The sequence below is a fragment of the Rhipicephalus microplus genome, chromosome 3 (assembly GCF_043290135.1).
Source record: "Rhipicephalus microplus isolate Deutch F79 chromosome 3, USDA_Rmic, whole genome shotgun sequence".
Classification (NCBI taxonomy): domain Eukaryota; kingdom Metazoa; phylum Arthropoda; class Arachnida; order Ixodida; family Ixodidae; genus Rhipicephalus; species Rhipicephalus microplus.
The window spans coordinates 229404736-229426287 of NC_134702.1; the positions used below are offsets into that span (position 1 = coordinate 229404736).

At 46.7% G+C, this 21552-nt stretch overlaps 13 non-coding genes across 13 annotated transcripts; all 13 read right to left on the bottom strand.

Moving 5' to 3' along the window:
- Positions 1–209: 209 nt before the first annotated feature.
- TRNAM-CAU (transfer RNA methionine (anticodon CAU)) lies at positions 210–282 on the bottom strand. Its single transcript has one exon. It is a non-coding gene; the product is annotated as a tRNA-Met (tRNA).
- A 164-nt stretch (positions 283–446) lies between these two features.
- Positions 447–519, bottom strand: TRNAL-CAA (transfer RNA leucine (anticodon CAA)). Its single transcript has one exon. It is a non-coding gene; the product is annotated as a tRNA-Leu (tRNA).
- Positions 520–1866: 1347 nt separating this feature from the next.
- On the bottom strand, positions 1867–1939 carry TRNAM-CAU (transfer RNA methionine (anticodon CAU)). Its single transcript has one exon. It is a non-coding gene; the product is annotated as a tRNA-Met (tRNA).
- A 634-nt stretch (positions 1940–2573) lies between these two features.
- On the bottom strand, positions 2574–2646 carry TRNAL-CAA (transfer RNA leucine (anticodon CAA)). Its single transcript has one exon. It is a non-coding gene; the product is annotated as a tRNA-Leu (tRNA).
- Positions 2647–5175: 2529 nt separating this feature from the next.
- TRNAM-CAU (transfer RNA methionine (anticodon CAU)) lies at positions 5176–5248 on the bottom strand. Its single transcript has one exon. It is a non-coding gene; the product is annotated as a tRNA-Met (tRNA).
- A 635-nt stretch (positions 5249–5883) lies between these two features.
- On the bottom strand, positions 5884–5956 carry TRNAM-CAU (transfer RNA methionine (anticodon CAU)). The gene has a single exon. It is a non-coding gene; the product is annotated as a tRNA-Met (tRNA).
- Positions 5957–8734: 2778 nt separating this feature from the next.
- Positions 8735–8807, bottom strand: TRNAM-CAU (transfer RNA methionine (anticodon CAU)). The gene has a single exon. It is a non-coding gene; the product is annotated as a tRNA-Met (tRNA).
- Positions 8808–11332: 2525 nt separating this feature from the next.
- On the bottom strand, positions 11333–11405 carry TRNAM-CAU (transfer RNA methionine (anticodon CAU)). Its single transcript has one exon. It is a non-coding gene; the product is annotated as a tRNA-Met (tRNA).
- A 639-nt stretch (positions 11406–12044) lies between these two features.
- On the bottom strand, positions 12045–12117 carry TRNAM-CAU (transfer RNA methionine (anticodon CAU)). The gene has a single exon. It is a non-coding gene; the product is annotated as a tRNA-Met (tRNA).
- A 2542-nt stretch (positions 12118–14659) lies between these two features.
- On the bottom strand, positions 14660–14732 carry TRNAM-CAU (transfer RNA methionine (anticodon CAU)). Its single transcript has one exon. It is a non-coding gene; the product is annotated as a tRNA-Met (tRNA).
- Positions 14733–20244: 5512 nt separating this feature from the next.
- On the bottom strand, positions 20245–20317 carry TRNAM-CAU (transfer RNA methionine (anticodon CAU)). Its single transcript has one exon. It is a non-coding gene; the product is annotated as a tRNA-Met (tRNA).
- A 399-nt stretch (positions 20318–20716) lies between these two features.
- Positions 20717–20789, bottom strand: TRNAM-CAU (transfer RNA methionine (anticodon CAU)). The gene has a single exon. It is a non-coding gene; the product is annotated as a tRNA-Met (tRNA).
- A 633-nt stretch (positions 20790–21422) lies between these two features.
- TRNAM-CAU (transfer RNA methionine (anticodon CAU)) lies at positions 21423–21495 on the bottom strand. Its single transcript has one exon. It is a non-coding gene; the product is annotated as a tRNA-Met (tRNA).
- Between the last annotated feature and the right edge of the window lie 57 nt (positions 21496–21552).

Below are 21552 nucleotides of genomic sequence, written 5' to 3' on the forward strand. Positions count from 1 at the left end.
CTTCAGATTATGAGACTGATGCGCTGCCTACAGCGCTATCGAGGCGGACAGGTGTCACTGGGACACGAAACCAGGATCATTAGTTCCCACAAATCAAAGGTCGAAAAAGTAAGAAAACCGAGCAACAGTCATTTATTATTGCTCCAGACAGATCACCCCTCACGACCCAATTAAACTCTCATAAGAAAACAAAAAATCTGCACGGCTTTTGCCCCGGGTGAGGATTGAACTCACGACCTTCAGATTATGAGACTGACGCGCTGCCTACTGCGCTACCGAGGCGGACAGTTGTCACTAGCAAACACAATCGGTATCAATAGTTCCCACAAGTGAAAGGTCGAAAAAATAAGAAAACCGAGCAACAGTCATTCTTTACTGCTCCAGACAGTGCACCCCTCCCGAATTAGTTAAACTCTCATAAGCAAACAAATAAACTGCAGCGCCTTTGCCCCGGGTGAGGATTTAACTCACGACCTTCAGATTTTGAGACTGACGCACTGCCCACTGCGCTACCGAGGAGGACTGGGGTAACTGCGAAATGCAACCGGTATCATTAATTCCCACAAATTAAAGGTCGAAAAAGAAAGAAAACCGAGCCACAGTCATTCATTACTGCTCCAGACGGTGCACCCCTCACGACCCAATTAAACTCTCATAAGCAAACAAAAAAACTGCACCGCCATTGGCCCGGGTGAGCATTGAACTCACGACCTTCAGATTATGAGACTGACGCGCCGCCTACTGCGCTGCCGAGGCGGGCAGGTGTCACTGGGAAACACAATCGGTATCAATATTTCCCACAAGTTAAAGGTCAGAAAAGTAAAAAAACCGAGCAACAGTCATTCGTTACTGCTCTAGACAGTGCACCCCTCACGACCTAATTAAACTCTCATAAGCAAACAAAAAATCTGCACCGCCTTTGCCCCGGGTGTGTATTGAACTCACGACCTTCAGAATATGAGACTGACGCGCTGCCTACTGCGCTACCGAGGTGGACAGGGGTCAATGGGAAACACAATCGGTATCAATCGTTCCCACAAGTAAAGGACGAAAACGTAAGAAAACTCAGCAACAGTCATTCATTACTGCTCCAAACAGCGCACTCCTCACAACCTAATTAAACTCTCATAAGCAAACAAAAAATCTGCACCGCCTTTGCCCCGGGTGTGGATTGAACTCACGACCTTCAGATTATGTGACTGACGCGCTGCCTACTGCGCTACCAAGGCGGACAGGGGTCACTGGGAAACATAACCGGTATCAATAGTTCCCACAAGTTAACGGTCGAAAAATTAAGAAAACTCAGCAACAGTCATTCATTACTGCTCCAGAAAGCGCACCCCTCACGACCTAATTAAACTCTCATAAGCAAACAAAAAATCTGCACCGCCTTTGCCCCGGGTGTGGATTGAACTCACGACCTTCAGATTATGAGACTGACGTGCTGCCTACTGCGTTATCGAGGCGGACAGGTGTCACTGGGACACGCAATCGGCATCAATCGTTCCCACAAGTAAAGGTCGAAAAAGTAAGAAAACTCAGCAACAGTCATTCATTACTGCTCCAAACAGCGCACTCCTCACAACCTAATTAAACTCTCATAAGCAAACAAAAAATCTGCACCGCCTTTGCCCCGGGTGTGGATTGAACTCACGACCTTCAAATTATGTGACTGACGCGCTGCCTACTGCTCTACCGAGGCGGACAGGGGTCACTGGGAAACATAACCGGTATCAATAGTTCCCACAAGTTAACGGTCGAAAAATTAAGAAAACTCAGCAACAGTCATTCATTACTGCACCAGAAAGCGCACCCCTCACGACCTAATTAAACTCTCATAAGCAAACAAAAAATCTGCGCCGCCTTTGCCCCGGGTGTGGATTGAACTCACGACCTTCAGATTATGAGACTGACGCGCTGCCTACTGCGCTACCGAGGCGGACAGGGTCACAGAAAACACAACCGGTATCAATAGCTCCCACAAGTTAAAGGTCGAAAAAGTAAGAAACCTCAGCAACAGTCATTCATTTCTTCTCCAGACCGTGCACCCCTCACGACCTAATTAAACTCTCATAAGCAAACAAAAAATTTGCACCGCCTTTGCCTCGGGTAAGGATTGAACTCATGACTTTCAGATTATGAGACTGAAGCGCCGTCTACTGTGCTACCCATGTGGACAGGTGTCACTGGGAAACACAATCGGTATCAATAGTTCCCACAAGTTAAAGGTCAAAAAAGTAAGAAAACCGAGCAACAGTCATTCGTTTTTGCTCTAGACAGTGCACCCCTCACTACCTAATTAAACTCTCATAAGCAAACAAAAAATCTGCACCACCTTTGCCCCGGGTGAGGATTGAACTCGCGACCTTCAGATTATGAGACTGACGCGCCGCCTACTGCGCTAGCGAGGCGAACAGGTGTCACTAGGAAACACAATCGGTATCAATAGTTCCCACAAGTTAAAGGTCGAAAAAGTAAGAAAACTCCGCAACAGTCATTCATTACTGCTCCAGACAGCGCACCCCTAACGACCTAATTAAACTCTCATAAGCAAACAAAAATCTGACCACCTTTGCCCCGGGTGAGGATTGAACTCATGACCTTCAGATTTTGAGATTGACGCGCTGCCCACTGCGCTACCGAGGCGGACTGGGGTAACTGCGAAATGCGACCGGTATCATTAGTTCCCACAAATTAAAGGTCGAAAAAGAAAGAAAACAGAGCCACAGTCATTCATTACTGCTCCAGACAGTGCACCCCTCACGACCTAATTAAACTCTCATAAGCAAACAAAAAATCTGCACTGCCTTTGCCCCGGGTGAGGATTGACCTCACGACCTTCAGATTATGAGACTGACGCGCCGCCTACTGCGCTGCCGAGGCGGGCAGGTGTCACTGGGAAACACAATCGGTATCAATAGTTCCCACAAGTTAAAGGTCAGAAAAGTAAAAAAACCGAGCAACAGTCATTCGTTACTGCTCCAGACAGTGCACCCCTCACGACCTAATTAAAATCTCATAAGCAAACAAAAAATCTGCACCGCCTTCGCCCCGGGTGTGGATTGAACTCACGACCTTCAGAATATGAGACTGACGCGCTGCCTACTGCGCTACCGAGGCGGACAGGGGTCACTAGGAAACATAACCAGTATCAATAGTTCCCACAAATTAACGGTCGAAAAATTAAGAAAACTCAGCAACAGTCATTCATTACTGCTCCAAACAGCGCACTCCTCACAACCTAATTAAACTCTTATAAGCAAACAAAAAATCTGCACCGCCTTTGCCCCGGGTGTGGATTGAACTCACGACCTTCAGATTATGTGACTGACGCGCTGCCTACTGCGCTACCGAGGCGGACAGGGGTCACTCGGAAACATAACCGGTATCAATAGTTCCCACAAGTTAACGGTCGAAAAATTAAGAAAACTCAGCAACAGTCATTCATTACTGCTCCAGAAAGCGCACCCCTCGCGACCTAATTAAACTCTCATAAGCAAACAAAAAATCTGCACCGCCTTTGCCCCGGGTGTTGATTGAACTCATGACCTTCAGATTCTGAGACTGACGCGCTACCTACTACGTTATCGAGGCGGACAGATGTCACTGGGACACGCAATCGGTATCAATCGTTCCCACAAGTAAAGGTCGAAAAGTAAGAAAACTCAGGAACAGTCATTCATTACTGCTCCAAACAGCGCACTCCTCACAACCTAATTAAACTCTCATAAGCAAACAAAAAATCTGCACCGCCTTTGCCCCGGGTGTGGATTGAACTCACGACCTTCAGATTATGTGACTGACGCGCTGCCTACTGCGCTACCGAGGCGGACAGGGGTCACTGGGAAACATAACCGGTATCAATAGTTCCCACAAGTTAACGGTCGAAAAATTAAGAAATTTCAGCAACAGTCATTCATTACTGCTCCAGACAGTGCACCCCTCACGACCTAATTAAACTCTCATAAGCAAACAAAAAATCTGCACTGCCTTTGCCCCGGGTGAGGATTGACCTCACGACCTTCAGATTATGAGACTGACGCGCCGCCTACTGCGCTGCCGAGGCGGGCAGGTGTCAGTGGGAAACACAATCGGTATCAATAGTTCCCACAAGTTAAAGGTCAGAAAAGTAAAAAAACCGAGCAACAGTCATTCGTTACTGCTCCAGACAGTGCACCCCTCACGACCTAATTAAACTCTCATAAGCAAACAAAAAATATGCACCGCCTTTCCTCGGGTGAGGATTGAACTCACGACCTTGAGTTTATGAGACTGACGCGCTCCCTACTGCACTACCAAGGCGCACATTTGTCACTAGCAAGCACAATCGGTATCAATAGTTCCCACAAGTGAAAGGTCGAAAAAATAAAAAAAACCGAGCAACAGTCATTCATTACTGCTCCAGACAGTGCACCCCTCCCGACCTAGTTAAACTCATAAGCAAACAAACAAACTGCACCACCTTTGCCCCGGGTAAGGATTGAACTCATGACTTTCAGATTATGAGACTAAAGCGCCGTCTACTGTGCTACCGAGGTGGACAGGTGTCACTGGGAAACACAATCGGTATCAATAGTTCCCACAAGTTAAAGGTCAAAAAGTAAGAAAACCGAGCAACAGTCATTCGTTACTGCTCTAGACAGTGCACCCCTCACTACCTAATTAAACTCTCATAAGCAAACAAAAAATCTGCACCACCTTTGCCCCGGGTGAAAATTGAACTCACGACCTTCAGATTATGAGACTGAGGCACCGCCTACTGCGCTAGCGAGGCGAACAGGTGTCACTGGGAAACACAATCGGTATCAATAGTTCCCACAAGTTAAAGGTCGAAAAAGTAAGAAAACTCCGCAACAGTCATTCATTACTGCTCCAGACAGCGCACCCCTAACGACCTAATTAAACTCTCAAAAGCAAACAAAAAATCTGCACCGTCTTCGCCCCGGGTGTGGATTGAACTCACGACCTTCAGAATATGAGACTGACGCGCTGCCTACTGCGCTACCGAGGCGGACAGGGGTCACTGGGAAACATAACCAGTATCAATAGTTCCCACAAATTCACGATCGAAAAATTAAGAAAACTCAGCAACAGTCATTCATTACTGCTCCAGACAGCGCACCCCTCACGACCTGATTGAACTCTCATAAGCAAACAAAAAATCTGCACCGACTGTGCCCCGGGTGTGGATTGAACTCACGACCTTCAGATTATGAGACTGACGCGCTGCCTACTGCGCTACCGAGGCGGACTGGGGTAACTGGGAAATGCGACTGGTATCATTAGTTCCCACAAATTAAAGGTCGAAAAAGAAAGAAAACCGAGCCAGAGTCATTCATTGCTGCTCCAGACAGTGCACCCCTCACGACCTAATTAAACTCTCATAAGCAAACAAAAAATCTGTACTGCCTTTGCACCGGGTGAGGATTGACCTCACGACCTTCAGATTATGAGACTGACGCGCTGCCTACTGCGTTACCGAGGCGGACAGGGGTCACTGGGAAACGCAAGCGGTATCATTAGTTCCCACAAAAAAAGGTCGAAAAAATAAGAAAACCAAGCAACAGTCATTTATTACTGCTCCAGACAGTGCACCCCTCACGACCTAATAAACTCTTATAGGCAAACAAAAAAACTGCACCGCCATTGTCCCGGGTGAGGATTGAACTCACGACCTTCAGATTATGAGACTGACGCGACGCCTACTGCGCTACCGAGGCGGGCAGGTGTCACTGGGAAACACAATCGGTATCAATAGTTCCCACAAGTTAAAGGTCAGAAAAGTAAAAAAACCGAGCAACAGTCATTCGTTACTGCTCCAGACAGTGCACCCCTCACGACCTAATTAAACGCTCATAAGCAAACAAAAATCTGCACCGCCTTTGCCCCGGGTGTGGATTGAACTCACGACCTTCAGAATATGAGACTGACGCGCTGCCTACTGCGCTACCGAGGCGGACAGGGGTCACTGGGAAACATAACTAGTATCAATAGTTCCCACAAATTAACGGTCGAAAAATTAAGAAAACTCAGCAACAGTCATTCATTACTGCTCCAGGCAGCGCACCCCTCACGACCTTATTGAACTCTCATAAGCAAACAAAAAATCTGCACCGCCTTTGCCCCGGGTGTTGATTGAACTCACGACCTTCAGATTATGAGACTGACGCGCTGCCTACTGCGTTACCGAGGCGGACAGAGGTCACTGGGAAACGCAACCGATATCATTAGTTCCCACAAAAAATAAAGGTCGAAAAAATAAGAAAACCGAGCAACAGTCATTCATTATCTCTCTAGACAGTGCACCCCTCACGACCTAATTAAACTCTCATAGGCAAACAAAAAAACTGCACCGCCATTGGCCCGGGTGAGGATTGAACTCACGACCTTCAGATTATGAGACTGACGCGACGCCTACTGCGCTACCGAGGCGGACAGGTGTCACAAGGAAACACAACCGGTATCATTAGTTCCCACAAATTAAAGGTCGAAAAAATAAGAAAACTGAGCAACAGTCATTCATTACTGCTCTAGACAGTGCACCCCTCACGACCTAATTAAACTCTCATAAGCAAACAAAAAAAACTGCACCGCCATTGGCCCAGGTGAGGATTGAACTCACGACCTTCAGATTATGAGACTTACGCGCTGCCTACTGCGCTACCAAGGCTTTTTCTCTTTATTGCCTGCTTCGCAACTAGTACAAATCAATATAAGGATACAGTGCAGTGTCACGTTTAAATGTGCTGTACCATCTTCCAGCACATGGGGGTTAAAAAGGCAGACGCTTTATGCCCACCAACTTATCTAAACATGGCAACCACTTTGGCTTATCTTGTGCCTCGTATCCAGTCATCAAATACTGTACACTTTCTATGAAGTACTCTCGAGTGGGCCGGGGATTCACGTCTACGTTTCGCACTGCCATCCGTGTTCGCCACCCACTGTGAAGAACCAATACCACGAACATATCATAGGGCACACCGCCTACATTTATGACTGGCAAAAAACTGATGCCATACTGTGTAACTGGCAGTTCTTTCTTCAAGGTCCTTTGAAGGGTGTCCCAGAGAAAGACTGCATCAGTACAGTCTAGGAAGATGTGGTCAACTGTCTCAAGTTTTCTGCAGATAATGCAATCAACCGACGGGACGAATATTCCTTTTTCTCGGAGCCATGTGTTTGTAGGGAGTGTGCCACTGTGAAGTTTGAAAAAGAATGTCTTCATTGATGGTCTTATTGGCATCTTCTTCACTCTTTTCAAGACGTCAACCTCGGGCCCATTAGAGTACAATGTTCTATACAGAGGCTCTGGCAACATGGTTTCTACAAGGTCTTTGTACAGTCTCCTTCGCGAAACCCCAGAGAGATACTCCATCAAAAATCACGCTCTCAATCTTTCCAAAGCAGCAATCACTTCTTTCATGTACCCCTTAGGTCTTTTTGTCACCCCATTGGCTGAGGTTACAATAAAATCAGGCGAAAATGGGACAGCCGCACATGTATCAACGTTCTCAAAAAACGATCATCTTGATCTCGTAAGAAAACAAACCTAGATACTATCTGTCTCGGGAACAAGTGTACAAGACCAAGCCCCCCACTTTTCACAGAACGGAACAGATTTGTTCGGCTTGTCCTTTCCCACGTGGACGCCAAGATAAACACTGCGATCACTCTGTGTAGCTTTTGTACAGCAACACGTGACATGAATAGCACTTGTAAAACATACCATACTCGTGAAATAAGAAATATGTTGCTCACTGTTGACCTCGTAAACATTGAGAAATCGCGCCCACCCCACGTTTTTGTCTTGTCTCTTAGTTGCTCTGTCTCTTGTTTCCAATTTTCTGTTGTGTCTCTGTAGTGTTGGAAAACTACCCCTAAGTACTTTTAAGGTATAACCTTCCATGTAATGCTTTCAAATATCGATGATGTGCTCTGCCAATTTCCGTGCCATATTCCAAGACATTTACTCCATTTTACTCTACTATCAGTGCAATCACAGAAGAATTTCACATCGTTTAGTGCTTCTCTAATACTCTCCCGATCTTCGCAGAACACAGCACTATAGTCGGCGTAACTAAGTATTTTGACCTCTGCAGACATCAAATATAACCCCCGCACCTGATCATTCTGTATCGATTTCTGGCATAGAGGTTTTTAAATAGATAGCAAAAAGCCGTGCCGATGCAGGGCATCCTTGTTTTACACTCGATAAGACCTTATATTATGACTAAGCTGTTTGTTTATTACAATTCTCGTAGAGCATCCCGTGTACGCCATTCGGACCCCTTCCAACACCACAGACCCTATATTGACATAGTCAAGAATGCTGAAAAGTACATCATGGTTCATGCGGTCAAATGCCTTCTCGAGATCGATTTGTAGCATAGCTCCTTTGCAGTCAAACTCATCGCAGCATTCTAACATATTTCGTGCAATATGAATGTTCGTCATAATTGTTCTGCCTTTTATGCCACAAGTCTGATGTGATCCGACAATTTTTGTAATCACTGTTTGGATTCGCCTGGCCAAAACACCCATGAATATTTTGACTGCGCTACCGAGGCGGACAGGTGTCACTGGGAAACAAAACTGGTATCAATAGTTCCCACAAATTAAAGGTCGAAAAAGTAAGAAGACCGTGCATCAGTCATTCAATAATGCTCCAGACAGTTCACCCCTCACCACCTAATTAAACTCTCATAAGCAAACAAAAAAACTCCACCGCCATTGCCCCGGGTGAAGATTGAACTCACGACCTTCAGATTATGAGACTGACGCGCTGCCTACTGTGCTACCGAGGCGGACAGGCGTCACTGGAAAACTAACCGGTATAATAGTTCTCACAAAAAAAATGTCGAAAAAGTATGGAAACTCAGCAACAGTCATTCATTACTGCTCCAGACACTATACCCCTCACGACCTAATTATACTCTCATAAGCAAACAAAACATCTACACAGCCTTTGCCCGGGGTGAGGATTCAACTCACAACCTTCAGATTATGGGACTGACGTGCTGCCTACTGCGCTACCGAAGCGGACAGGTGTCACTGGGAAACGCAACCGGGATCATTAGTTCCCACAAGCTAAAGGTCGAAAAAGTAAGAAAACAGAGCAACAGTCATTTATTACTGCTCCAGACAGCGCACCCCTCACGACCTAATTAAACTCTCATAAGCAAACAAAAAACTGTACCGCCTTTGCACCGGGTGTGGATTGAACTCACGACCTTCAGATTATGAGACTGACGCGCTGCCTACAGCGCTACCGAGGTGGACAGGGGTCACTGGAAAACAACCGATATCAATAGTTTCCACAAGTTAAACGTCCAAAAATTAAGAAAACTCCGCAACAGTCATTCATTACTGCTCCAGACAGCGCACCCCTCACGACCTAATTAAACTCTCATAAGCAAACAAAAAATCTGAACCGCCTTTGCCCCGGGTGTGGATTGAACTCACGACCTTCAGATTACGAGACTGACGCGCTGCCTACTTCGCTACCGAGGCAGACAGGGGTCACTGAGAAATACAACCGGTATCAATGGTTCCCACAAGTTAAAGGTCGAAAAAGTAAGAAAACTCAGCAACCGTCATTCATTACTGCTCCAGACAGCGCACCCCTCACGACCTAGTTAAACACTCATAAGCAAACAAAAAAACTGCACCGCCTTTGCCCCGGGTGAAGATGCAACTCACGACCTTGAGATTATGAGACTGACGCGCTGCCTACAGCGCTACCGAGGCGGACAGGGGTCACTGGCAAACAACCGATGTCAATAGTTTCCACAAGTTAAACGTCCAAAAATTAAGAAAACTCCGCAACAGTCATTCATTACTGCTCCAGACAGCGCACCCCTCACGACCTAATTAAACTCTCATAAGCAAACAAAAAATCTGAACCGCCTTTGCCCCGGGTGTGGATTGAACTCACGACCTTCAGATTACGAGACTGACGCGCTGCCTACTTCGCTACCGAGGCAGACAGGGGTCACTGAGAAATACAACCGGTATCAATAGTTCCCACAAGTTAACGGTTGAAAAATTGAGAAAACTCAGCAACAGTCAGTCATTACTGCTCCAGAATGCGCACCCCTCACGACCTAATTAAACTCTCATAGGCAAACAAAACATCTGCACCGCCTTTGCCCCGGGTGTGGATTGAACTCACGACCTTCACATTATGAGACTGACGCGCTGCCTACTGCGCTACCGAGGCGGACAGGCGTCACTGGGAAACACAACCGTTATCGATAGTTTCCACAAATTAAAGGTGGAAAAAATGAGAAAACCGAGCAACAGTCATTCAATACTGCTCCAGACAGTGCACTCCTCATGACCTAATTAAACTCTCATAAGCAAACAAAACATCTGCACCGCCTTTGCCCGGGTTGAGGATTGAACTCGCGACCTTCAGATTATGACACTGACGCGCTGCCTACTGCGCTATCGAGTCGGACAGGTGTCACTGGGAAACGCAACCAGGATCATTAGTTCCCACAAGTTAAAGGTCAAAAAAGTAAGAAAACCGAGCAACAGTCATTCGTTACTGCTCTAGACAGTGCACCCCTCACTACCTAATTAAACTCTCATAGGCAAACAAAAAATCTGCACCACCTTTGCCCCGGGTGAGGATTGAACTCACGACCTTTAGATTATGAGACTGACGCGCCGCCTACTGCACTAGCGAGGCGAACAGGTGTCACTGGGAAACACAATCGGTATCAATAGTTCCCACAAGTTAAAAGTCAAAAAAGTAAGAAAACTCCGCAACAGTCATTCATTACTGCTCCAGACAGCGCACCCCTCACGACCTAATTAAACTCTCATAAGCAAACAAAAAATCTGCACCACCTTTGCCCCGGGTGTGGATTGAACTCACGACCTTCAGATTATGAGACTGACGTGCTGCCTACTGCGCTACAGAGGCGGACAGGGGTCACTGGGAAACGCAACCGGTATCATTAGTTCCCACAAATTAAAGGTCGAAAAAATAAGAAAACCGAGCAACAGTCATTCATTACTGCTCTAGACAGTGCACCCCTCACGACCTAATTAAACTCTCATAAGAAAACAAAAAACTGCACCGCCATTGGCCAAGGTGAGGATTGAACTCACGACCTTCAGATTAAGAAACTGACGCGCTGCTTTCTGCGCTACCGAGGCGGACAGGTGTCACAGGGAAATACAACCGGTATCAATAGTTTTCACAAGTTAAAGGTCGAAAAAATAGGAAAACTCAGTAACAGTCATTCATTACTGCTCCAGACAGCGCACCCCTCACTACCCAATTAAACACTCATAAGCAAACAAAAAACTGTACCGCCTTTGCCCCGGGTGAGGATTGAACTCACGACCTTCAGATTATGAGACTGACGCGCTGCCTACTGCGTTACCGAGGCGGACAGAGGTCACTGGGAAACGCAACCGGTATCATTAGTTCCCACAAAAAATAAAGGTCGAAAAAATAAGAAAACCGAGCAACAGTCATTCATTACCTCTCTAGACAGTGCACCCCTCACGACCTAATTAAACTCTCATAGGCAAACAAAAAAACTGCACCGCCATTGGCCCGGGTGAGGATTGAACTCACGACCTTCAGATTATGAGACTGACGCGACGCCTACTGCGCTACCTAGGCGGACAGGTGTCACAGGGAAACACAACCGGTATCATTAGTTCCCACAAATTAAAGGTCGAAAAAATAAGAAAACTGAGCAACAGTCATTCATTACTGCTCTAGACAGTGCACCCCTCACGACCTAATTAAACTCTCATAAGCAAACAAAAAAACTGCACCGCCATTGGCCCAGGTGAGGATTGAACTCACGACCTTCAGATTATGAAACTGACGCGCTGCTTTCTGCACTACCGAGGCGGACAGGTGTCACAGGGAAATACAACCGGTATCAATAGTTCCCACAAGTTAAAGGTCGAAAAAATAGGAAAACTCAGTAACAGTCATTCATTACTGCTCCAGACAGCGCACCCCTCACTACCCAATTAAACACTCATAAGCAAACAAAAAACTGTACCGCCTTTGCCCCGGGTGAGGATTGAACTCACGACCTTCAGATTATGAGACTGACGCGCTGCCTACTGCGTTACCGAGGCGGACAGAGGTCACTGGGAAACGCAACCGGTATCATTAGTTCCCACAAAAAATAAAGTTCGAAAAAATAAGAAAACCGAGCAACAGTCATTCATTACCTCTCTAGACAGTGCATCCCTCACGACCTAATTAAACTCTCATAGGCAAACAAAAAAACTGCACCGCCATTGGCCCGGGTGAGGATTGAACTCACGACCTTCAGATTATGAGACCGACGCGACGCCCACTGCGCTACCGAGGCGGACAGGTGTCACAGGGAAACACAACCGGTATCATTAGTTCCCACAAATTAAAGGTCGAAAAAATAAGAAAACTGAGCAACAGTCATTCATTACTGCTCTAGACAGTGCACCCCTCACGACCTAATTAAACTCTCACAAGCAAACAAAAAAACTGCACCGCCATTGGCCCAGGTGAGGATTGAACTCACGACCTTCAGATTATGAGACTTACCCGCTGCCTACTGCGCTACCAAGGCTTTTTTTCTTTATTGCCTGCTTCGCAACTAGTACAAATCAATATAAGGATACAGTGCAGTGTCACGTTTAAATGTGCTGTACCATCTTCCAGCACATGGGGGTTAAAAAGGCAGACGCTTTATGCCCACCAACTTATCTAAACATGGCAACCACTTTGGCTTATCTTGTGCCTCGTATCCAGTCATCAAATACTGTACACTTTCTATGAAGTACTCTCGAGTGGGCCGGGGATTCACGTCTACGTTTCGCACTGCCATCCGTGTTCGCCACCCACTGTGAAGAACCAATACCACGAACATATCATAGGGCACACCGCCTACATTTATGACTGGCAAAAAACGGATGCCATACTGTGTAACTGGCAGTTCTTTCTTCAAGGTCCTTTGAAGGGTGTCCCAGAGAAAGACTGCATCAGTACAGTCTAGGAAGATGTGGTCAACTGTCTCAAGTTTTCTGCAGATAATGCAATCAACCGACGGGACGAATATTGCTTTTTCTCGGAGCCATGTGTTTGTAGGGAGTGTGCCACTGTGAAGTTTAAAAAGAATGTCTTCATTGATGGTCTTATTGGCATCTTCTTCACTCTTTTCAAGACGTCAACCTCGGGCCCATTAGAGTACAATGTTCTATACAGAGGCTCTGGCAACATGGTTTCTACAAGGTCTTTGTACAGTCTCCTTCGCGAAACCCCAGAGAGATACTCCATCGAAAATCGCGCTCTCAATCTTTCCAAAGCAGCAATCACTTCTTTCATGTACCCCTTAGGTCTTTTTGTCACCCCATTGGCTGTGGTTACAATAAAATCAGGCGAAAATGGGACAGCCGCACATGTATCAACGTTCTCAAAAAACGATCATCTTGATCTCGTAAGAAAACAAACCTAGATACTATCTGTCTCGGGAACAAGTGTACAAGACCAAGCCCCCCACTTTTCACAGAACGGAACAGATTTGTTCGGCTTGTCCTTTCCCACGTGGACGCCAAGATAAACACTGCGATCACTCTGTGTAGCTTTTGTACAGCAACACGTGACATGAATAGCACTTGTAAAACATACCATACTCGTGAAATAAGAAATATGTTGCTCACTGTTGACCTCGTAAACATTGAGAAATCGCGCCCACCCCACGGTTTTGTCTTGTCTCTTAGTTGCTCTGTCTCTTGTTTCCAATTTTCTGTTGTGTCTCTGTAGTGTTGTAGAGCTACCCCTAAGTACTTGTAAGGTATAACCTTCCATGTAATGCTTTGAAATATCGATGGTGTGCTCTGCCAATTTCCGTGCCATATTCCAAGACGTTTACTCCATTTTACTCTACTATCAGTGCAATCACAGAAGAATTTCACATCGTTTAGGTCTTCTCTAATACTCTCCCGATCTTCGCAGAACACCGCAATATAGTCGGCGTAACTAAGTATTTTGACCTCTGCAGACATCAAATATAACCCCCGCACCTGATCATTCTGTATCGATTTCTGGCATAGAGGTTCTAAATAGATAGCAAAAAGCCGCGCCGATGCAGGGCATCCTTGTTTTACACTCGATAAGACTTGTATATTATCACTAAGCTGTTTGTTTATTACAATTCTCATAGAGCATCCCGTGTACGCCATTCGGACCCCTTCCAACACCACAGACCCTATATTGACATAGTCAAGAATGCTGAAAAGTACATCATGGTTCATGCGGTCAAATGCCTTCTCGAGATCGATTTGTAGCATAGCTCCTTTCCAGTCAAACTAATCGCAGCATTCTAACATATTTCGTGCAATGCGAATGTTCGTCATAATTGTTCTGCCTTTTATGCCACAAGTCTGATGTGGTCCGACAATTTCTGTAATCACTGTTTGGATTCGCCTGGCCAAAACACCCATGAATATTTTGACTGCGCTACCGAGGCGGACAGGTGTCACTGGGAAACAAAACTGGTATCAATAGTTCCCACAAATTAAAGGTCGAAAAAGTAAGAAGACCGTGCATCAGTCATTTAATAATGCTCCAGACAGCGCACCGCTCACGGCCTAATTTAACTCTCATAGGCAAACAAAAAAAAAACTGCACCGCCTTTGCCCCGGGTGAGGATTGAACTCACGACCTTCAGATTATGAGACTGACGCGCTGCCTACTGCACTACCGAGGCGGACAGGGGTCACTGGGAAGTGCAACCGGTATCATTAGTTCCCACAAATTAAAGGTCGAAAAAGTAAGAAAACTGAGCAACCGTCATTCATTACTGCTCCAGACAGCGCACCCCTCACGACCTAATTAAACTCTGATAAGCAAACAAAACATCTGCACCGCCTTCACCCCGGGTGGGAATCGAACTCACGACCTTCAGATTATGAGACTGACGCGCTGCCTACTGCGCTACCCAGGCTTTTTTTTCTTTATTGCCTGTCTTCGGCTCACGTAAACAATACCCATATTAACAGATAATTACACAAAACAATCTAAAACATTGTAAAAACCGTGGCTCAAATGATGTGACCATGCATCTGTTAAAATGTTTTTATTGTCGATAGTAATTCGACGCGCGGCAACCACTCTGGGGTGAATTCCTGCAACTTTTGTTCATTCACAAAATTTCTTATATATTCTTTGAATTACTGGGTGGGCACCCGTACATCTATATCGAAGTGCATGGCTGCCATCCTAGATTTCCAAATGCTATGAAGAGCCATAAGCATTATCATATCATAAGGGGTACCGTCGTCACTTTGTATTTGCAAATAGCGGATGCCATGTGCATGAAGAGGGAAATTTTTTTTGATCGTGCACTGGAGCACGTCCCAAAGAAAGACAGCATCCCAGCAGTCAAGGAATACATGCTCAATTGTCTCCTCCTTTCTGCATATTATGCAATGCGTGCCCCTAGGAACGTAAAACCCCTTTGCAGCCATCCCGGTTTTGACGGTCAGCGTACCGGTATGTAATTTAAAAAAGAAATTCTTAGCACCTGGCGGTATTTTCATCGCCTTGACGCGCTTTAGTACAGTGTGGCCATGGCATACAGTGTAAAGGAACCGATACGAAGGCACTGGTAAATATACATCAAATAGTCCTTGTACAACTTTTTACGTCGGACTTGACTCAAGTATTCAAGTGAATACCACACTGACAGAAACCTACAAGAAAGTACAACTTCGCGGAGAAAGCCATAAATGCCACCAGGTACGCTTCAGGTTGATACAACCACGTTAGGCAAGTGTTGCCCCAGGCGAAGTTGACAGACAGTGTGAAGGAATGGGTTGTCGACGTCTCTGAAGAAACAAAATCGATTGTCTACCTATCGGAAAAACAAATGCGACAAGCCAAGTCCTCTATTTCGCACTCGAAGGAATAAATTGATCCGACTCGATCTTTCCCTAGATGATTCCCACACAAAGACAGCGAACACACGGTGAAATTTTTGGATGTTTACCCTTGAAGAATGTAAGACTTGTAAGATATACCTAATCTTACTCACTAAGAATATGTTGCAAATTGTGGCTTTCGAAAACATAGACCAATTCTAGCTATTCCACTTGTTTAATCTTTCCCGCAGGTTATTCGCTTGGCTCCTCCAGTACGAATCGCTGTCTTTGTAGCATTCGAGGGGGGCACCCAAGTATTTCACCTGTGTCGTAACAAACCTTATGCAGGCAAAACTGTCTGGGGTTTCTGCCCAGTCACCGTGCCACAAGCCAAGGCATTTTCCCCAGTTTACAGCGCTGCCACTTGCAGCACAGAAGTTAGTAACGCATTTGACAGCATCTGCTATGCTGCCAGAGTCCGAGCAAAAAATGGCAATATCGTCCGCATAAACCAACAGCCGGACTTCAACCTCGTGCAGCTTAAACCTACGGACACAGTCATTCTCTATGACACTCAAACAAAAGGACTCTGTGTACAAACAAAACAATAGGGGTGAGAGAGGACAACCCTGACGGACCGAACGCTTGACTGGGATGCGCTCCCCACCACCTTGTTAACGATTAGCCGCGTTGAGCAGTCTCGGTATGCCATGGCAACCCCCTCTTTGATTATTTTCTCTAAATTCACATAATCTAGGATGCACAGCCGAATTTCATGAGGCACCCTATCGAAAGCCTTCTCGAGGTCGATTCGCAGCATTGCCACTCGCGCACCAATAGCGTGGCAACAATCGAGGATGCCCCGAGCGGCGTGTATATTAGTGAGGATAGCTCGACCTTTAATACCGCACGTCTGATGCAGCCCCACGAGCTCCGTAATGACTGTTTGCAATCTTTGAGCTAGGATATTCATGAATACGTTGTAATCTCCATTAGTGAGGCAGCTTGGGCGGTAAGAGGTTACTCTGCGCAGTGCAACGGGGTCTTCCGATTTTGGTATGAGAATAGTGTGAGATGATGAAAAGGACGGGGGTAATATTTTCAGCTCGAATGCCTCATTATAAACGTTGGCTAAGACTGGTGTTATTTCTAACTTGAAACACTTACAAAAGGCGGAAGTCAGACCATCAGGGCCAGGCGATTTCCCCGGATGCATACTTTCAATAGCACTGTTAACTTTCTCTTCCGAAATGGGTTCCTCCAATATTTCTTTTGTATTATTGTCAAGCTTTGGCATCAGCGTTAAAAAATCTTTTTTAAAGCGATCGACATCGACTGAGCTGGCGGCGAATAAACCATTGAAGTGCTCAAAGAAAGCACGCTCGATAACATCTGTGACATCGCTGACTTCACCCTAGTGTTCAATTTCTGTTATCTGATTACGTCACGCATGCCACTTTTCTGAGCCCAACGCCCTTTTTGACGGTGCTTCTGCCATTATCAGTCGCTCGGCTCTTGCCCGAACCATAGCACCGCGGAATCTTTCGACATCAAACCGCTCAATTTTACATTTCAATGCGCGAATATCTTCAATAAACATGCCGGGCATTCTACATTCTTCGAGGAGCAATTTTTCTAGGTTTCTGCGCATGTGCTTTTCTTCTGCTTCTTTTTCTCTGCTTATAGCGCTCGAGTGCTCCAAAGCCTTCAATTTAACGACCTGCTTGAAGTTCTCCCATTTTTCTCTAAACGTCTTTGATTTGATTGATTGATTTGTGGGGTTTAACGTATCAGAACCACCATTTGATTATGAGAGACGCCGTAGTGGAGGGCTCCGGAAATTTTGACCACTTGGGGTTCGTTAACGTGCACCCAAATCTGAGCACACGGGCCTACAACATTTCCGCCTCCATCGGAAATGCAGCCGCCACAGCCGGGGATCGAACCCGCGACCGGCGGGTCAGCAGCCGAGTACCTTAGCCACTAGACCACCGCGGCAGGGCAATAAACGTCTTTTAACTGCGAACTTTCATTTCCTACACTTCCGTCATTACTTCCTTCATAAATTTTCATCACTCAGCAGATTCGCATTAAATTTCCATAGTTGCCACTCGAAGGCCCTTTTCGTTTCTTTCGTGCTAGCTACTACAAAGCTAACCAAGCAGTGGGCACTAAATGAAAAAGCGTTAACACGGTATGCCTTGCAAAGCGGCACCAATTCAACACTCACGTACGCCCTATCAGTCGGGCGTGGCTGGCTGCCTGAAAGTGGGTGTACTGCATAGTCCGGCCACCACCGAGATATTCAGCCACATCCTCCAAACCATGTTCTCTTACTGTATCGCTTAAGACAGCGGTACTTGCATCCCTGTAATGTCGTTCGCTAGTTTTGTCTTTGGCTGACAGGACGCAGTTGAAATCGCCAATAATGGTAAGGAGCCTATTACATTTGGTATACTGCTTTAGTTGTTCGAAAAATATGCGTCTTTCGTCAGTGACAGTCGGTGCGTACAAGCATATTACGCGCCATTCCAAACCCGAAAACAAAAGATCACAAACAATGAGCCGACCAGACGGACATGACGTTAAGGCTTTTATTTTAGACCCAGACTCTGTCTGAGGAACAACACGCAGCCGGAAGAAGTCCCTACGGCATGGCTAACTATAGCAGAATACTACGGCAAGATTTGGCGCACCATGCCCCCAGTTTCATCGTCGCCATGGACTTTAGTCTCTTGGACTGCCAGTATGTCAAGGACGAGGCCACTTACTAGTCGATAAAGCTAACATTGTTTTCTCCATGAGGCCAGGCTACGCACATTTAAAGTGGCCAGACGGATTGAATTTTCGATTTGCACTATTGTCAGGCTACGAAAAACCCAGGGGCATGGCGTTTACCTCACAACTGCAATTCCCTGCTGAACGCCTTGTCCCAGTACAGTCCTTGAGGTGGCGAAGGCGGCGTTTCCGCTGTCTTGTGCTCCGTCAAAATATTTCGCCGTGGCCGAATGAGAGGCCGCCAAGCGGGAGTCGTTATGGCGGGTGGTTCGTCCGGCGAGGCAGCAGTGGTGCCCTTGTCTTTATTTCCCTTCGTCACGAGGACGCTTCCTCGTCACAGTGCCACTGTCGCTTTCCACCCCAATCATCGGTTCCGCCTCGGAGGGGGTCTCGTTGGCTAAGCCAAAAATTGTGTCGCCGGTGCTACTTGCATCCACCTTTTCACTGCTTTCTCCTACGCCTTTGTATGGAAGCCCGGCGTCAGGCTTACCTTGTGCTTCACCCACGCCCTCTTCTTGACAGCATGACGACCCATATTCCACAGCAGAGTTTGGGTTAACTCCTGCTGTTTTTTCCGAGTCTGCTTCGTCCATGAGGTGCTCCAGTGCGTCACTTTTCTGCTCTGGTCCGGTCCCACTGGCATATGTCTTCGCGCAGTCGTCGACTTCGTGGCCGAAGCGGCGACAACGACTGCAGCGGGGTACTCGGCAGTCACGACGTATGTGACCGGTACTCTTGCACCGTAGGCACAACGGTGCACGGCCCGAAACGACAACGAGAGTCAACTCTCCGGCAATCTGGAGCTGGCGCGGAATTTCATCCACCTTGACGTCGGAGTGCAGCTTTAGTCTCACAGACCGCGTTGTTGAGCCCTTTTCAGTGATGCCCGGTGCTCGCAACTTCTCCCGCTTCACTTCGAATACTTTCCCATAGGGAGTCAAGGCAACACGCACGTCTTCATCTTTCACGCCATGCAGCAACCAGTGAAGCTTCAAGCGAACCTCGCGGTTATTTGGGTCTATGAGCAAACATGGGCGATCTTTTACCTTCACATCGACGGCTGAGAGCAACTTCCAAACAGCTTGAGCACTCGTCAGTGTCACAGCCCATACGTGGTTCATTTTATACGCCCCCGACGCCAAAACGTCGTCGAGCGATCCAAGTTCGGCCAAAGTGTCCCGGTAAACTTCGACGCGGTAAGGCCGAGCTCTCGGATCACCATGCATGAAAACGGTGTACGCAGCGATACGTCCGGAAAGCAGATTGGGCAGAATCACCTGATAATCGTCGGCGCTAGGCACAAAAACCCTGATACCGCGGCCCGTTCGGGCCGCTGAAACCGCTCCGTCGGAGCCCAACATTCCACGACCGTATCGCTAGAAAGCCGGAAGTGGAATGATGACTGCGCTACCGAAGCGGACAGGTGTCACTGGCAAACACAACCGGTATGAATTGTTCCCACAAATTAAATGTCGAAAAAGTGAGAAAACTCAGCAACAGTCATTCATTACTGCTCCAGACAGTGCACCCCTCCCGACCTAATTAAACTCTCATAAGCAAACGAATAAACTGCACCGCCTTTGCCCCGGGTAAGGATTGAACTCACGACCTTCAGATTATGAGACTGACGCGCTGCCTACTGTGCTACCGAGGCGGACAGGTGTTACTGGGAACCACAACCGGTATCAAGAGTTCCCACAAAATAAAGGTCGAAAAAGTAAGAAAACCAAGCAACAGTCATTCATTACTGCTCCAGACAGCGCACCCCTCACGACCTAATTAAACTCTCAAAAGCAAACAAAAAACTGCACCACCTTTGCCCCTGGTGAGGACTGAACTCACGACCTTCAGATTATGAGACTGACGTACTGCCTACTGCGCTACCAAGGCGTACAGGTGTCACTGGGAAACGCAACCGGTATCATTAGTTCCCGCAAATGAAAGGTCGAAAAAGGAAGAAAACCAAACATCAGTCATTCATTACTGCTCCAGACAGCGCACCCCTCACGACCTAATTATTCTTTCATAAGCAAACAAAAAAACTGCACCGCCTTGCCCCGGGTGATGTTCGAACTCACGACCTTCAGATTATGAGACTGACGCGCTGCCTACTGCGCTACCGAGGCGGACAGTTGTCACTGGGAAACGCAACTGGGATCATTAGTTCCCACAAATAAAGGTCAAAAAAGTAAGAAAACCGAGAACAGTCATTCATTACTGCTCCAGACAGCGCAACCCTCATGACCCAATTAAACTCTCATAAGCAAACAAAAATCTGCTCAAACTTTGCCCCGGGTGAAGATTGAACTCACGACCTTCAGTATATGAGACTGACGCGCTACCTACTGCACTTCCGAGGCGGACAGATGTCACTGGGAAACACAACTGGTATCGATAGTTCCCACAAATTAAAGGTCGAAAAAATGAGAAAACCGAGCAACAGTCATTCATTACTGCTCCACACAGCGTACCCCTAACGACCTAATTAAACTCTCACAAGCAAACTAAAAATCTGTACCTCCTTTGCCCCGGGTGTGGACTGAACTCACGACCTTCAGAATATGAGACTGACGCGCTGCCTACTGCGCTACCTAGGCGGACAGGTGTCACTAGGAAATGCAACCGGGATCATTAGTTCCCACAAATTAAAGGTCGAAAAAGTAAGAAAACTTACCAACATTCATTCATTACTGCTCCAGACAGCGCACCCCTCACGACCTAATTAAACTCTCACAAGCAACCAAAAAAACTGCACCCTTTGCCCCGGGTGAGGATTGAACTCACGACCTTCAGTATATGAGACTGACGCGCTACCTCCTGCGCTACCGAGGCGTACAGGTGTCACTGGGAAACGCAACCGGGATCATTAGTTCCCACAAATTAAAGGTC